General features: G+C 31.3%; 1 long non-coding RNA gene across 1 annotated transcript in view; it reads right to left on the bottom strand.

Moving 5' to 3' along the window:
* Positions 1-1,099: 1,099 nt before the first annotated feature.
* Positions 1,100-18,337, bottom strand: part of LOC143054182 (uncharacterized) — a 39,083-nt gene continuing 21,845 nt past the window's right edge. The window contains exons 4-8 of the long non-coding RNA XR_012971588.1: positions 16,916-16,982; positions 13,873-13,976; positions 13,123-13,170; positions 12,383-12,430; positions 1,100-3,081 (exon numbers count right to left, since the gene is read on the bottom strand). This is a non-coding gene — a long non-coding RNA (uncharacterized LOC143054182). The remainder of the gene's footprint in view (positions 3,082-12,382; positions 12,431-13,122; positions 13,171-13,872; positions 13,977-16,915; positions 16,983-18,337) is intronic.

Below are 18,337 nucleotides of genomic sequence, written 5' to 3'. Positions count from 1 at the left end.
TATATAAGCTTTGGATTTCAAATATTTTGGCCACGAGCATCACTGAAGAGACATGTATTGTCGAAATGCGCATCTGGTGCAACAAACTTGGTACCGTTGATTTTATTATGTTTCTCTGACGTGATTCGTTTGCAGTTGTTTGCATTTTAGTCGTTTTAAGATTTTGCAACGGTATTGTTTGCCTAACTTTTATGTCAAAAATTAATATATCTCGTGTTAGCAAATAGAAAATTTGGAGCTTCAATCATCTCATCACAGATCCAATAAGTATACCTGGTATATTAACATTGTTTTCATTGGAGAGAACACTTAACATGATAGGAAACACATTCGTTTTGGATTATAACACCTACCGCAGGATATATATTCCATATAGATACATGACTATTAGCTTGGAGATCATATCTGACAAAAACATGATAAGGAAGGGCATAGTTCAATCAACTGGTTCCTGTGAAAACCTTAATTTTCAAAATTAGTAAAATGTTTGGGTAATTATGGGTTGATAATGAAAGCTTATAGACATTAGATTCCTTTTAATTTTTTTGTTGCCGTTTGTTTAAAGATAAATTTTCAAACAGGAAGCTTTAAGTCACTTAACAGTTGTCAAACTTCTAAACTAAAGCACATCAAACAAATGGAAAACAACTGTAGTATTCCTGATTTGGTACAGGCATTTTCTTATATAGAAATAGTGGCTTAAACCTGGTTTTGAAGATTGATAAACCTTTAACTAACTTCTATAAAAGTCGTTTGAATTTCATCATATTTACAATTTACAACAATGAACAAAACAAACAAATATGAATGGTCAAAATGTCTCTCCTTATCTTCATCACTATAAAACAATCAATATTTCGATAAACAGAACAATATGGCATTTAAACCAAGCACATACACAACAATTACTAGAGGAAAACACATTAGAACACAAACAAAATACTATGATGTAGCACAATAGCCCAATAACTACATAGAGAAGATTACTAATTTACAGAGACAAATACAAGAATGATGTATCACGCAGCTACGATGATCTGTTAAAATACATTGTACTATGAAGGTTTAGGTACTGATTTTATTTATCATCGACTGACAGTGAACATTGTAACACAGGTGCTATGCAAGATTTACATGCTAATGTTATCAAAATAATAGTTTAGACGTAATGAATAATCTTTTATAACCGATCAAATATTCCAATGTATGTCGCATGGTAAGCATATTGTTAACAAATCTCAACGAACAGGTTATCAAAAATTACAAAATAACTAAATATCTGCTCCTTTGTCAGGTTTTGTTGTCTAAATGCAATGAACCATAATAACTTTGTTTTGATTTTGTTTGTTTAAAACGGCGGTATCACTTCTCTATAATATCTATTGTAATAGCGTATTAGTCATCTGATTATTTTTTATTCTTACATGTAAAGAGTTTATTTAAAATGTTGTTTAATGTTTTGAATGGTAGTTACAGTTAGTTAGATTCAACAAACGAATGAAGGTAGGTGTACATGGTATTCCAGTTCTAAATATGGTTCGAAATCCTTTTCTTCAAGGACTTGTTCTGATTCAGTATTTTCAGAGATTTGGATTAGCTTTTCCTTCACGTGTGGGCAATACGGATAATGTTTCTTATGTGCCTTGCATATGTTTGTACTATACTGCATTGTTGCAAAGCCGATGTCGCACGCATAACAAGCTATATCTTCGGCTATTCCACAATAATAAAAACCATCATCTGCTAATCGGCTTATATCATCTTGCGTTATGTTTTTTTGTGCCGGATATTGTTGATTGAATTGTTTAAAAGAATCAGTTCTGCCTTCAAATGTTTCCATTTCGCCGTTACACAAACCGTTAATGTCTGATTCAGAAACATTTTCTGGACAAATCTTCTTTATAAAATGACAATTTCTAAAATAAGCTTTGTGTCTTTTTTCTGGTTTGTGTGTTTTACTCCATTTATAGAGACATCCTCCGCAACTAAAGCACTGTACGTAATCGGCAACATTGAAATAGAAAAACCCAGCGTGTGCCATATTTTCTTTGAATGATTGATTTCCAACTGGATATTCACTAAATGTGGCAAGACGAGATTCATATGTTTTGAATTTCTGAAAAACTATTACTGGTTCACCATCCTGGAAAACCTGTTTCATTAATCGGAAAGTGTCCTCATTGGAGCCGACTGGTCTCAATGCGTTACGTCTGTAGTGATACCACCAATATGTTTCCTCATTAAGCTTGTTTATAAGTTTATAAAAAACACCAGTGACATGTTTTTCCATTTGCGAATGCAGTTTCAATTCCTTAATATCGAAATGCTCAACACCATACAACCGCAAAAAATCAATACGTTTTATATATCTTATACGACTAGCAAACATGTCTCCTAAACAAAATTGCCTGTTTTGACTATATTTTTGTATTTTATCCATACGAATTGTTAATCGTTCGTTTACTATATGCACACCCCAGTCATCCAATATTCCAATTACCAATTGTTTTTCATGTTCAAAACATTTTAACTTATCTGGTTTAATATAGATTTCGGTGATGTGTTGTGGTAGAGCAGAAAATTTCTTATTGTTGTCTATTAAAGACACTTCAAAACTTCCGATACTTTGTATAATTGGACACTGTAATAAACCATCGAACAATTTTGAGTAAGAATCTGTAACTACAGAAAAGGAAGTTCTATTGGAAAGGCATCTTGGTATTTCTACTCTCTCTGATCTAAGAATAGGAATGATATCAGCAAATTTGTGTTCGTTACTAAATTTATTTACAATTATGTCAACGACCTCTGAAAAGTGTCCATCCAATTCGTATTCATTCGAAATAATGATGATCAACTTTAACACACCATTTAAGCTTTCTGGCGGAATTTTATAAAATAGTTTCCCTGGTAAAAAATCAACGTTTGATTTGATGTTTTTCGACTTGAAGCCAAAATTCGTCAGCTTTCTTCTCAGTTCACGTGCATAAGCTTTATCAGAATTGCTGTTGCTGCATAAACAGAATATTTTGACTACGTCTTTCGGTAAAGTCTTCCCATGGTATTTGCCGTAATTTTTTTCTATAGACAGATATAAAAGATATAAGAAGATATGGTATGAGTGTCTTTTAGAAAACTCTCTATCAAAGTCACAGTTTGTTAAAGGCAAATCATTATAGGTAAAAAAAAAAAAAGACAACAGTAATATACCCCTGTTCGAAATTCATGAATCGATTGAGATAAAAACAGATCCGGGTAACAAACTAAAAATGAAAACGGCCCTCAGCACGCACAGAGTCTTGGTTTACATATAAAGGACCAGTGTAAAACAATTTAGATAGGAAAACCAAAAGTTTTATCTATATACAAATCCAGAAACGAAAAATACGTATGAACTTCATCAACACGCTACAACCGCTTGAGAACAGATTCCTGACTAAAGACAGATGCAAAAAAACAAACGCAGTTGGTTTTTAAATTACAACAAGCGCCGACGTTAACCAGTAGTAGAACATCACAAGATAGAAATATTCACTATAAGATATCAATTGAAATCTCTATCAAAAAGTTATATCAAATAAATCAGTAAATATGCAAATATGCAAAACAATTGTGGTTTATGACACACTATAAAAACAATATGTAATCAATATAAAAAAAAAAGACGTCTTCAATGACAGCTAAAAAATAGTGTAAAAAATAATGCACATACGTAATTTTACTTATGATACTTTTGTCGTTGTGAGTAATATGTTATTCATAGTACGATATCAGAGGTGAAAAATAAATCGTAGTTCTTAACGCTTAAAAGGTGGTTCAAAAAAAAGTTAGAAAACATTTAACATAAATAACAAGCAAATATTGAATATTATAAATGCATTAATAATTATGTAAAACGTCAATAGTTATAATTTGATACACCAGACGTACGTTTCCTCTATATCACAGGAGTCATTCGGTTTAACGAGAGAAACGATCGTGAAAGAATATCTAACGGTGGTCAAGTACTGCAAGACGATCGTGAAAGCTCTGATACCGGATCGTGAAAGAAATTTATTTGAGAAGACATATGAAAGGTCAATAAATAAATATAATTCATCTAATTACCCAGACAAATTTACCAATAAATAAAACGGTCTGTCAAAATGGTTCAACATTATGATCAGTATGTGAGAAAATCAAGTTTGAAAAGTACATAGGTTTTACAAAACAACAAAAGGCAGATTGCTTCTCGACATTTCAATGACATAAGAAATGTAAAGAAACATTATTTGTTTCACAAATTCGAATAAAATGAACCACTTTTATCCGAATAAGCTTTAGGGAATTCTATTTGAATGAATCAAAATGTTCTCATAGGTTTTTTTGTATTAACATAATCTGAAACTTGACTTGGTAAAAAAAGGAAATATTTAAAAATAGATTTTTCGGATCGTGAAAGATCACGTACCGCTTTTTGAAGATCGTGAAAAGGAGCGTGAAAGATCTGTTGCTTCGAAGACGTTCACATTATTCTTCAATTATATGAAAAATAATATCTGTTATTGGTATTTAGAAAAACTAGATTGGCCAAGATCCTCAATAAATTTAAGTATTTTCATAATAAAAAGAAATAACTACGGCAATAAGAAAAGACAATTGTCAATAAAACGCCGAAAAAAGCAAAAACCAGTATATATGAGCCAATGATACAAGTTGAAGATGCAGATAACATTGCAGAAACTACACACGAATATTGTGAAGATGATTTGGAAATGAATGAGATTGTGAAGTAATTGCAAATTGTAATCAAAGAAATAACAAGGTTTTGATTCCTACAGTATCGTTTGATGTTGTTCAAGCTAATAGCAAATAAGAAATTTGACTTTTTAAATATTTGCTTTTTATTGTTTTGCGACATTTCAAGGTTTTGGAGTACACCCACATCATTATCAATGCGTTATCCGTTAAAAAAACCAAGCAGTTCTGGTACATTGGCAAAATTCTTTTTCATGGACGTCAGTGTTTATATACGTTCGACCTTATGTTCCGAATTAATTGGCCAAACATAACTTTTACGTTTGTCTGTTTCTAAGGTACTGTATGGATCGGAAAACCTATATTTGGTGTACGGATGTTTGTAGAGATTTGTATGGCATGGTTCATCTGACCTTGACCTCTTTGTTTTTAATCATTGACAATCTTAAGCGTATTTGTTACTTCTAGTAAAACCCTTAATACTACAGACATTCAACAAATATAATATCATAAATAAAGCAGACGAGACATTTCAGTATTTTCGGTCTGGTATTCTTTAGTCTGTAGTATATAGTTATCTAATTGGAAATCAATCAACATCTACTATGTTGTATATAAAGATACATAGAACTTAAGAAGGTACTGTTGCACAACAAGCTGGATATTGCTCAATCTCAAATTGTTCATAAAAGATGCTGGTTTTGCTATAAGTTTTTGGTTAATGTTAACATTTTGGTCTAAACGTTGCATATCCTTATAATTGGCTAAATAGTGGCGGTTTGCCTGAATAGTACTAGACCGATTCTCGAAGCTGAATTTGTCACACTCATTTAGTCTTTCGAGATAAAGTGTTGAATTAAAAAAGAATAGCTATACAAATGTAAATTAATGTTCATTCTTATCAAAATAGTTACAGGATTTAACCAGTTGCAGGTTTATCAAATGGTAAAAGAAATATTGATAACTGATTACTAGTATTGAGTCTGATCACGCATTAACTTTCACGATCAAAATAATCCGGTGCATGATCTTTCACGATCAAGTTTGATGAATATTCAACAAAATTCATTGTTTTCATAAACAAATTAACGCTTTTAAGGGAAGAGCATACTTTTATTTTACTGTACTTTCAGATACACCAAAGATTACACTTCAAATATATCATCATGATCATTATAAATTGTAATATGACCATAAAGGTACAATTTGCGTGTTCTTTTTAATCAATTCCATAGATATGCATTGCGCCTTTTGTGTTTTTTTTTTTTTTATAAATTACTGCATATTTTCTTTATCTTATTGCACAGTAATGTTGAGGAAGTTGAACCATTTTGACAGATATATATTTTTGTTCGAATTTGTTCCGCGCTTTGAAAATTAAGCATTTTTTTCACAGATTCTGAACTAAAATTTACATTAAATGTCTTTCACGATCCTGTACCAGAGTTTTCACGATCGTCTAACAATACTTGACCACCGTTAGATATTCTTTCACGATCATTTCTCTCGTTAAACCGAATGACACCCGTGTATATAAGACTCGTCAGTGACGATCATGTCAAAATAGAAAGAAAGCCAAACAAGTACAAAATGAAGAGCATTGAGACCCAAAATTCTAAAACTTTGTGCCAAATACTGCTACGTTAATTAATGCCTGGGATAAGAAAATCCTTAGTAGTTCGAATAATTCATACTTTTACAAACAGTTAATTTATTAAAAAGGACTCATGTCAACATGGAAGTGCTGACTGCGAGGGTGTTGATACCCCCGGGGACAAAACGTCCATCAGTAGCGGTTATATATTTGTTTAAAATGTTGTTAAAGGTAAATGAACACGAAAGTACGATTTGAGAGGACTCGCAGTAAACAAATCTAGGTAAACGACAATGCCGCACACACAGAAACACACGACAATGCCGAACACACAGAAACAAACAACGATGCCGAACACACAGAAACAAACGACGATGCCGCACACACAGAAACAAACGACAATGCCGCACACACAGAAACAAACGACAATGCCGAACACACAGAAACAAACGACAATGCCGCACACACAGAAACAAACGACAATGCCGCACACACAGAAACAAACGACAATGCCACACACACAGAAACAAACGACAATGCCGAACACACAGAAACAAACGACAATGCCACACACACAGAAACAAACGACAATGCCGAACACACAGAAACAAACGACAATGCCGCACAAACAGAAACAAACGACAATGCCGCACACACAGAAACAAACGACAATGCCGCACACACAGAAACAAACGACAATACCGCACACACAGAAACAAACAACAATGCCGAACACACAGAAACAAACGACAATGCCGAGCATACAGAAACAAACTAAAATATAACAGCTGCCATTTACCTGACACGGTACAGGACATTTTAAGACAAATAGTTGGGTGAATCTGTTTTATTCGGCTAGTTAAACCTCGCGCTTATACAGGAATACTGAACAAATAAATACAAGAACAGTCAGGACAAAGAAATACACAAATAAACAATACAAATAGTAAATTTTGAAATGCAACCACAGAATCAAAACAAACACGTGACACATCATAAGAAGGCACAGATAGCAAAACAGAACGTTTACCACGAACTGTCCGTCAAACGACTGGATCAACATCACAAAAAATACGTCACAGCTAAATTTCTAAAAAAAAAAGGATTACGCTTGTAATTAAGTAATTTGATGTCTTTTTATAACAACTACAAGAATGATAATATAGAATTGTGTTAGTAATTACATAACTAATTGTATTAACTAGCTGTGTCGGTATTTCTTTTAGATAAAACTGTAAAACAAATAAATCGTGTACATATAGTCATATGTCATAATCATATAATTTCACCACTTTACTTTAGCCAGTTTGATTAAATTACCTTCCTTAGTTTAAGATTGAAAACATAAATAATATCAAATATGCGTATCATCCAGTCCTTTTTCGACATGGATTTAAAACGTATGTGCTTTAAAAACTTCCTTTTGCGGATATTTTTAAAATTTTTTGTAATTCTACGGAAAATTGCTAATGATATGACTTTTTACGAAATGGGACGATTAAAAACATTATGATTTTAAAAGAAATTTGGCCGATAAATGTAGAAAGTAGGTGAGTAAAAATTCTTTTAATTAAAAATTCAACCTACAAGGTTTTTCCCCTATATGCGGACAAATCATTAACAATATTTTTTGTTTTTAACCTTGCTTTTACGATTTTTCGATACAGAAACTACGGTTTCTCTACCAATTTTCAGCATATAACAGCCGAAAGATTCCAAAGTAGACAATGTTTATTTGTACACGCACGGAAGCCAAAAAAAAAATCAAACAAGACATATCACAATATCCGATCAGAATAACAAATAAAACATCATAACTAAAGACATATACCTGAATTCTTTTTGAACAAATATCGTTATACAAATACAAAATCGATATGTGTGCCAGTGTTTACAATATCAAAGATTTTATAACAACCTTAATAAGTAAATCGTTACTAATAAGTGTGTTAGATGGTTCGATAAGTTTACACGGATCAAATAGTGATTTGCGCGCTTTAAGTACAATATAACCGTAAAAGGTTGGATGTGAAATACCGTTTTTTACAGAATCAGTGAATTGACTAATTAAATCTTTGTATCGATGAAAGAATTTATTTAAAGTATTAAGTAACGCAATCCCTGATTTGATAACTAATCAGAGGCGCGTTTATAAAGTTATGTAAAATCTATCACATTTCTACACAGATGGAAATAACAAATTAGTTTGGATAAAAAAAGCAAAATAACAAAAGATGCCGAACTCGAAAGAAAATTATAAACGGAGAGTCCTTAGGCAAATGTCAAATTAAAAGCTGAAAAACATGAAACGAATTTTTAAAAACTGTCTTATTACATTTGTTGACGTAGAAAATGGTTGGACAAACCTCGTTGTATTTCTAACCATACCTGTCACCCGTATGACAGTCGCATACAATTCTTTTATGATGATAAATGTTCAGCCACTTTACCAAAACACTTTACAAAAATGTGTACATAAAAATTGACGTAGCAACTATACCTGGTACCTTTGATAATTATTTCCGTCTTGTCATTTGTTCCTTAGCTTATGTGTAAGTGTTTTAATTTCCTGACACTTCATCAATGTGTCAGGTAAACTTAATTAGTTGTGTAAATCAATTGTATGCTATGTCATTGCTATTCTTTTATGTGTAATATTCAATTTATTATGTTGTAACCCCGGTATATTCTATGAAGACCTCTACATATTATGATCAACCACCTTAACGTTATTACACATTGTTTTATGTTGTGTCTTTTCTTCCTTTAGGTATTTTTTTTTTAAAGTCTAAAAATCGATATACTATGTGACGTCATCTTAAAAGTTAAAAGTTTTTTTTAAAAAGTGTATATATATGATCGATTATTTGAATAAAATTGTTCAAAAACATAAAAGAGTCATTAAAATAACTAGTTATGTGTGGTTCTTGTCGAAGAGACAACATAATATTTTTAAATTTTAACAAATATGATAATCGAAAAAAGAAATTAAGATATACTGATGATTTTGATACAAGTATGTGGGAAATAAATAATATCACAATTGTACATTCTGTATGAGGTAAATACAGAATATATCGACCCAAAGAAGTTTATTCACCTCGGACTTCGTCCTCAGTCAATATATTTTTTTCAGGTCCATATATCCTTGTATCGACCTCATACAAAAGCTGTAATTGTATATTATCACAAGGTTTACACAGAAAAAAAATGTATCAAAACAAAATGTTCAACACAATTAAACAACAACAATTACATTTGAGACAGTTATATTAACTGATGTAATTAAAGAAAGAATAGACACACCATAGATGAAATGAAATAAACGTGAAGATCACAACCGGCTTTGTTTGAGTTCTGGTTGCTCCACGGGTGTCATTCGGTTTATCGAGAGAAATGGGCGTGAAAGAATATCTAACGGCGGTCAAGTATTGAGAGACGATCGTGAAAGTTCTGGTAACGGATCGTGAAAGTAATTTAATCGAGAAGACATATGAAAGGTCAGTAAATATTCTAATTTAATTAATTACACAGACACATTTACGACAAAATAAAACTGTCTGTCAAAATGGTTCAACATTATGATCAGTATGTCAGAATATCCAGTTTCAAAAGTACACAGTTATTACAAAACGACAAAAGGCAGATTGCTTCTCGACATTTCAATGACATAAAAAATGTAAACAAACACGATTTTTTCACAAATTCGACTAGATAAACTACCTTTATCAAAATAAGGGCATTGTATTTGAATTAATTAAACGGTTCTCATAGTTATTTCGTATAAATATAATCTGAAACTTGGTTAATAAAGAACTATTCACACAAAATTGATTTTTTGGATCGTGAAAGATCACATACCGCATTTTTGAAGATCGTGAAAAGGATCGTGAAAGATCTGATGCTAGTTTTATAAATTGTCCATAAACCCACTTTTTCATGGTATGGTATCAATATTTCTGACCTGACACTACGTACTTTTTATTGCTTAATTCATTAGAATTTAATATGCAATGTTTCGGGTTTTTTCGGGAATAATCCCAGGTAAACCCTCATCAGAGGTCGACCTTTATATATTTATTTCGTATCTAGTATCATAGATAGATGTGTGACTGTTTCATAACAGTTTTTTTTATTTATTAACTACACGTGCATATATGTCTACGTTGTAGCTAGTCTTTTTACAGACTCTAGATACGAAATAAATATATAAAGGTCGACCTCTGATGAGGAACATTTTAGTGGTCAAGTCCGTATCGAAGATTCGTTAAGTTTAGGATAACTGTCTGTTGTTATGATTGTGAGTTGTATATTTTCGAATTGTGCAAGGTTTCAACTAACATTGAACTCATTATCATGCATCATTCGGCAATGTTTGTTTTATGTTGTTTGGCCTTTTGAATATATACATGTATGCAATAGCGACAATATGTTTCGTGTATGGTGTACATGTCTGTCTTCATGTTTCTTATATGACCATGATGACTTCAATTTTGTTTGATTTATTAAATGATAGAAAGATGTCTATGTCTGGCTGTCGGACAGGGTTCATATACTTTTGACCTTATGTTTCGAATTAATTGGCTAAGCACAACTTTTACATTTGTCAGTTTCTAAGGCACTGTAAAGATCGGAACACATTAATTTGGTGTACGGGATATTTGTAGAGATCTGTATGGCATGGTTCATCTGACCTTGACCTTTTTTATGAAACATTGATAATCTTAAGCGCATTTGACACTTCTAGTAAAACCCTTTATATTATAGACGTTCAACAAATATACTATCATAAGTAAAGCAATCAAGACATTACAGCATTTGCGCTTTGGTATTCTATAATATGTACTATAAAGTTAAATCAATCCTTATCTGCGTTGTTTATAAAGAACTTAAAAAGTTCTGTTGCACAAAATGTTGGTTATCGTTCAATCCAATATTACACATGAAATGTGCTGTTTTTGCTATGATTTTTTGTTTGATGGATAACATTTTGGTTTAAACGTTGCATATCCATATTATTGGCTAACTAGTGTTTGTGTGCTTGAAGTGCACTAGACCGATTCAAAGAGAATCGTTCACACTTATTTAGACACGTTATTAGTTGGAGGTTAAGTGTTGAATAGAAAAAAAAGATAATAGCTTTAATGTTCATCCTTATCAAAATAGTTCCAGGCTTCAACCACTTGCAGATTCATTAAATGGTAAAAGAAATACTGATTTCTGATTACTAGTATAAAGTCTGGTCACGCATTTTCTTTCACGATCGAAAAAATACGTTGCCTGATCTTTCACGATCAAGTTTGATGGAAATTCAAGAAATTCAAGGTTTTCATAAACAAATTAACGCTTTTAATGGAAGAGCATACTTTAATTTTACTGTACTATCAGATAGACCAAAGATTAAATTTCAAATATATCATGATATTCTGAAATATGACCATTATAGGTACACAAAGCGTGTTATTTGTAATTAATTTCATAGACACGCATTGCGCCTTTTGTGTTTTTTTAAAAAGTACTTCATATTTTCTTTTTCTTCTTTCACAGTTATGTTGAGGAAGATATACCATTTTGACAGACATATTTTTTTGTTCGGATTTGTTCCGCGTTTTGAAAATTTAGCGATTTTTTTCAAAGATTCTGAACTAAAATGTACATTAAATGCCTTTCACGATCCGTTGCCAGAACTTTCACGATCGTCTCTCAATACTTGACCGCCGTTAGATATTCTTTCACGCCCATTTCTCTCGATAAACCGAATGACACCCGTGTGCTCAGTCTTAAGTAATGTATATTGTGTTTTATAAAAATGTAATATGGGTTGTCTTTTGGTCGTGAATTGTTAAAGCATGTCAGGTTTGTTTTGTAAATAACTATATCATAACGATTGGTCTCATTAAGGCAAGTGAACTGGATGATGTTTACCACTTTCATATGTATAACCACCAAATTTATTAAGCTTATGATATTTCTTAAATTACTTGTTAAGAATTTATACATTGGCTTTTTGTTTTGTATTTGATAAGTGAAATGTATATCTATTTATATTACCAGTTTCATTTGTCAGACTTTCTATTTCTTCATCGTGTTCTATTTGATCTAAAACAAAACAGATAAAACCCTGATTTAAATAGTTAAAAATAAATATTGTTTTCAACGTAGGCGTTTTAGTGCCATCTTTTCTATGGTTTTGTTATTCAAATTGTCGACTTTAATATTTTAGATAATTGACCGTAGTCGTTAAATTTTCAATTTTTACCTTGGACTTTCTACTTAAATCTTGGAAGTGTTAATGTCAAGCATGGAACAGCAACTTAAACTTAGAGGTATCAACATTAAACTTGGACATGACTGACAGTTGACTTCTAAGTTACACACCATAGATGAAATGAAATTAACTTGAGGCTCACCACCGGCTTTGTTTGAGTTCTGGTTGCTCAGTCTTAGGTTTTGTATATTGTGTTTTATGAACATGTAATATGGGTTGTCTTTATGTCGTGAATTGTAAAAGCATGTCAGGTTTGTTTTGTAAATAACTATATCATAACGGTTGGTCTCATTTGAAAAATGTGTATAATTAGCAGTCAATCTACATCTTGTTATCTTATATTGTATGATCATATATGCACGCTTGCTTTAAGGCAAGTGAACTGGTTGATGTTTACCACTTTCATATGTGTAACCACCAAATTTATCAAGCTTATAATATTTCTTAAATTACTTGTTAAGAATTTATACATTGGCTTTTTGTTTTGTACTTGATAAGTGAAAAGTATATCTATTTATATTACCGGGTTCATTTGTCAGACTTTCTATTTCTTCATTATTTTCTATTTGATCTAAAACAAAACAGATAAAACCCTGATTTAAATAGTTAAAAACAAATATTGTAAGCGTTTTCGTGCCATCTTCTCTATGGTTTTGTTATTCAAATTGTCGACTTTAATATTTTAGATAACCTTAGTCGTTAAATTTTCAATTTTTATCTTGGACTTTCTACTTAAATATTGGAAATGTTAATTTCAAGCATGGAACAGCAACCTTAAACTTAGAATTGTCAACATTAAAATTGAACATGACTGACAGTTTACCTCTTAGTTACAGAATGCTTTTTTTTAAATAAAATAATACTACTTACATAACTTGTAATAAATTGAAGTCAAATCCGAATACATCATTATAAAGTTTTAAATAGCAGAACTTGAACAATCAAATCATAAAATATAATATAATGACAGATGGACCGCAGATAGATTTGACGTGTTTATTCATGCAGCAGTAGTTATCTGGTGTTACAAATCAATTGAGGAGAGACAAACAAACAGAATAAAAAAACAAAGGTTTTGCTCGAAAAATATCAGAACGGGTTCTATGTGCTGTGCATAAATTTTATAGAACAATCTAAAAAATCTCCTTACTCAAACTTTTTGAAATTTTGACTTATGATTAAAAAAAAATTGTTCAAAATGTTTCAACATTTTTTGGAAATGGTCTCAATACAAATTTCATCATTCAAATTGTGAACAACAAAAAAACCTTACCTGGCTCTTTGAGCGTTGTCCTGCTTTTTCTGCGACATCTGCGATACCAACAAAACAATATGGACACCACTATTACTAATATTACCATTATTGCAACGACTACACTAAAAAGGCAGTAAATTAAGGTTATAGTATTTTACCGATATTCAAATGATACATATATATATGAAAGACACAAACTGAGATAACACACGAAAACTAATTGAATGTGTTCAAAATTGAGTGAGACAGGATGCAAGGGTAGCGTCTCTTGTTTATAAATGTATTCACTGTCGTGCGAATTTACAAGCAGTCATATGCATTAAATGTCAAAATATTTAGAATTATTCATCAGACGATTAATCTGTTATTTGAAGATCTTAGACCTAGATGACAGCAGTTTAATGTCATAAGAAACGAGTGACTGGTGAAAAATATTTGTTTTCCTATTCCTGAACCGATGCATGTATATATCATAAACTTTTATCATTTTTTAAACAATCATTTCGTGCATTGTCATTTGTTTTCTCATTGTCTATTATGAAGTTAAGTATGGCTGCTAATTATTTGTCTGTATTTTTATTTTGTAAACTTTTATGATATCGAATATGATTTAATATTACTGATTAAGTGATATAAAGGTTCAATTGGCCGGGTGTAAATATCAAATTGCTATGTATATAATTGTATAAATGTATGTTATGATACACATGTCACTATAATAAATGAGTACTTACTTACTTACATACTTGTCGTGTTTTTAAGCCAAAGTTAACCGATTAAAGAAGCATGGATATTGTGCACGTGTAAATCATATACAACCAGAAAAAGCTTATTTCAATGACAAATCCATGCGTATCGCGATCACCGAATTTCTACGAGAACGGTGATTTTAAGGTTACTTGCATACGGAAAATATAATATACTGGAAGCAAGCAATTATAAAAAATAAACTTCTTCTTAATGTAGACAAATCAAAATATTTTCTGCAGAAAAAAGGTATATGTACATAAGTTTTACAATGAAAACTATCCATTAAGTTATAAAAAAACATATGCATCATTATTTTCAAATTTGAGGTTTCATATGACTTTAATTGAGACATTGCATTAGTGAAATGTAGAACCAACTGTAAAAAAAATAAACTCATGTGAAGAAGCTTATATAAACATGATAAAAACTTATGCATTCCTGAATTTATTGTATTTTTGGTATGTAAATTATAAGGGGTTATGTTTAACAAGATATATGTTAAGAACTAATAACCATTATTTCATATCGGTTGAGAATAAGATTCTCTTATTTGATTAAAAGGGGTCACATGACATTCATTATTCTTCAGTAATAAATTCCATCGGTCATTAACAGAAACAAACGGACCAGAAAACCGGTCGTTAACGAACTTTTACATGATAATGACCGGTGGGGCGTGGTTTCCGTCTGATAATGACCGTTGGGGCGTGATTTCTCTGTTAATGACCGGTGGGTCGTGGTTTCTCTGTTTAGAGAGATGTATCTTTTATAAAACATGTTCCTGTTTTTAACATTATATTGAAGTTGTTGAATTGTTTATTATGTGTTTCGTTTATTATGAAATTAAAGATAACTTGATTAAGTATTTATGTACTGAAAAATTGCACTAAAATAAATGGCAGTATTACTACGACTGGTCTTTACTCTTTGCCATAGAAATCGTACAACTACTCGAGTTCGCTGTAGGCATTTTGAATTTATGAGAATTTCCAAAACATGGTTCTTCAATGAAATAACATAATAGTTCTTGAAAAACTGGTCATTATCGTGATACATGGACTGCCCGTAGGCCAGTGGTATTGACTGCGACAGCGATAATAACCTCGCCTTCGGCTCAGGCTTTATCACTATCTTAGTCAATACCACTGTCCCGTGGGCAGTCCATATATCACGATTATGACCAGTTTTTTTTAAGAACTATTATATAATTATCGACCGTGGGAAGGCTGTATAGCCAGTTCATGTCGTTAAAAATTCTATCATAACTATTATCGCATTGTACAAATGTTGTAAGGAGAATTTATATGATATACGTGAACAGGGGTAAGTTTATTAAGCCAGAACATGACAACCTAAAAAATATGAGATATTTAACAGAGCATGCGCAAAAGAAATCAGTAAATTATGTGCATACAATTTGAAAAAAAGAGACAACAACAAATAACAATGAGGAAAAACGGAAGAACGTTAAAAAATACTATGACCTATAGTTGGTAATTTTGTGTTATTTTGGTCTCTTGTGGAGAGTTGTCTCAATCACATCAAATCTTCTTTTTTATATTACATGTATTATAAAGACAAATTTCTAGACTTCTTAATGTAATTTTCTTTAAGCAAACATATGTGGTTTGGAAATTTAGCTGTTTCCTAAAATTCTTACAAAAACGGTATATATAACTCGTCTTATTTTTACGAAGTTTTAAGAATATAGCCCGTACATTTAGAAAGAATTAATGTGAACCTTTCATTTACAACCAATGCAATAACTGCGTTGAGAGTGTCAGTATTATAAAAGACTTATCTTTATATGCATTTCATTACTATTATGAATACTCTTGCCCCTACATTTCATCGACCTATCTTAATGAACTACATATTCAAATTAAATCCGCTGTAGGTATATGAATGTGTGCTTACGTTTGGGGTTTGAGCTGTAATTAGCGTTGTACTGGGCTTGGGTTTCTGAGAGTGCTCTTAAATCAGTACTTTGTGTCATATATTCTAATGTAAGTGGGTTTCAAAGTATGGCTTTACTATGTTACTCACCAAAATTTAACGGTTTATTCTCTTGAATTGCTTTCCTCTTAAATGTATTTGTATGTATGTTTGTTTGAATATGTATAGTCAATGTGTGGTTTTTTTTTGTAATTTCTTTTAGTTTCTTTTTATAAATTTTGTTGATTGTTTTTTTTTTTTTTTTTTTGCAAGTGTTTTTGAATATTCAACCAGTTGAGTTTTTTCCCAATGATATTGTTTTACATTTAACAGTTTTCACTGGCTACAAACAACCCATTAAGTATAAACTAGTTACCTGATTCCTAGACGTACTCCGTTGTCATTAATGGGGTTTCTTGTCGTTTCAGATGTATATGATTCCTCTGGAATAGTAAAAATAACGAATAACACTATGGAGACAAACGTTTGGAATATGCAATCTAATGAAAAAAATAATTAAGAGCATTCAAAGGGACCTGATACAGTCACAAGGGAGTAAACTATTGGCGAAACGTAAATCGTTCAATTTTCTTCAAAACGTTACTCATAACTCTGAACACTTCTCGCTCGTATATTAGAGATTTCTCAACATCTTACGAACTCTACGAATGTATCGATCAGTGTGTCTGTGAGGTAACACATTTCTATCGATATTGCAGTGTGTTTAAAGACAACAGAAAACAATTTGATGTTGTTTTTTTCAACCTTGCATTTAAAAATGGTTAAACATAAGTGTTCCAGTTAGAGGTATAGTGTTGAAAGTTGAGTATTCTTACGTTAAGGTTTGTTTATTTACCTGTCTTAAATGATCACCCTTGTTCATTTAAAACAGCACATTGTTTTTGTAATGTCGTTGTTAAAAGATGCCGACCCGAAGTTAGTTTTGACTACGTTTTGACCTGAATTTGATATGATTTGAAAAGAAATGTTGACATTTAAAAAAAATTAAGAAAATAGATTGAAATTTCATGAAACAAGTTTCTTGAATTTTTTTTAATAGTTTCTTATATTATGCCTCACGGCTGATAGCTTGATATATCAAAGTGCTTACTATATACAGAATGTGGTCATAAGTATTCGTAACATGAGATTTTTCCCTATATATTGTATATACAAACACATTTTTCAAAAAAATATTTTGGGGTCATTTTTTGGTTTGATTTTTTTATCCTAATAGAAGCAGAATTGTCACAGGTTTATTTGCTTATATGGTTATGTTTTTTGTGGATCATTTTCATTTTTTCACAAGATAAACACAAATATTTTTTTCTGTTTGGAAATTCGCTATATATTCCACCAAATGAAATTATAATTGTTTATTGTGTGTGTTCCCATCAAGAGAAAACAAAAACACCCATAGAGACAAAACTATAACCAAATAAACAAACATACTTTAGACAATTCTGAGTCTTTTAAGGCCTTGTTGATCAAAATCCAACCATAAATGCCCTAAAAATATTTTTTAAAAACATGCGTTTTTATATGAAATTAGTACCAGGATTATAATTTAGTACGCCTGACGCGCGTTTCGTCTCCATAAGACTTATCAGTGACGCACACATCAAAATATTTCTAAAGCCTAACAAGTACAAACTTGAAGAGCATTGAGGATCCAAAATTCCAAAAAGTTGTTCCAAATACAGCTTACCTTTCATTTACAACCAATGCAATAACTGCGTTGAGAGTGTCAGTGGTATTAAAAACTTATCTTTATATGCATTTCGTTACTATTATGAAT

This window comes from Mytilus galloprovincialis, chromosome 12 (assembly GCF_965363235.1).
Source record: "Mytilus galloprovincialis chromosome 12, xbMytGall1.hap1.1, whole genome shotgun sequence".
Lineage (NCBI taxonomy): Eukaryota > Metazoa > Mollusca > Bivalvia > Mytilida > Mytilidae > Mytilus > Mytilus galloprovincialis.
The sequence above is the reverse complement of the archived record's forward strand: the minus strand, read 5'-3'. Positions and strand labels throughout refer to the sequence as shown.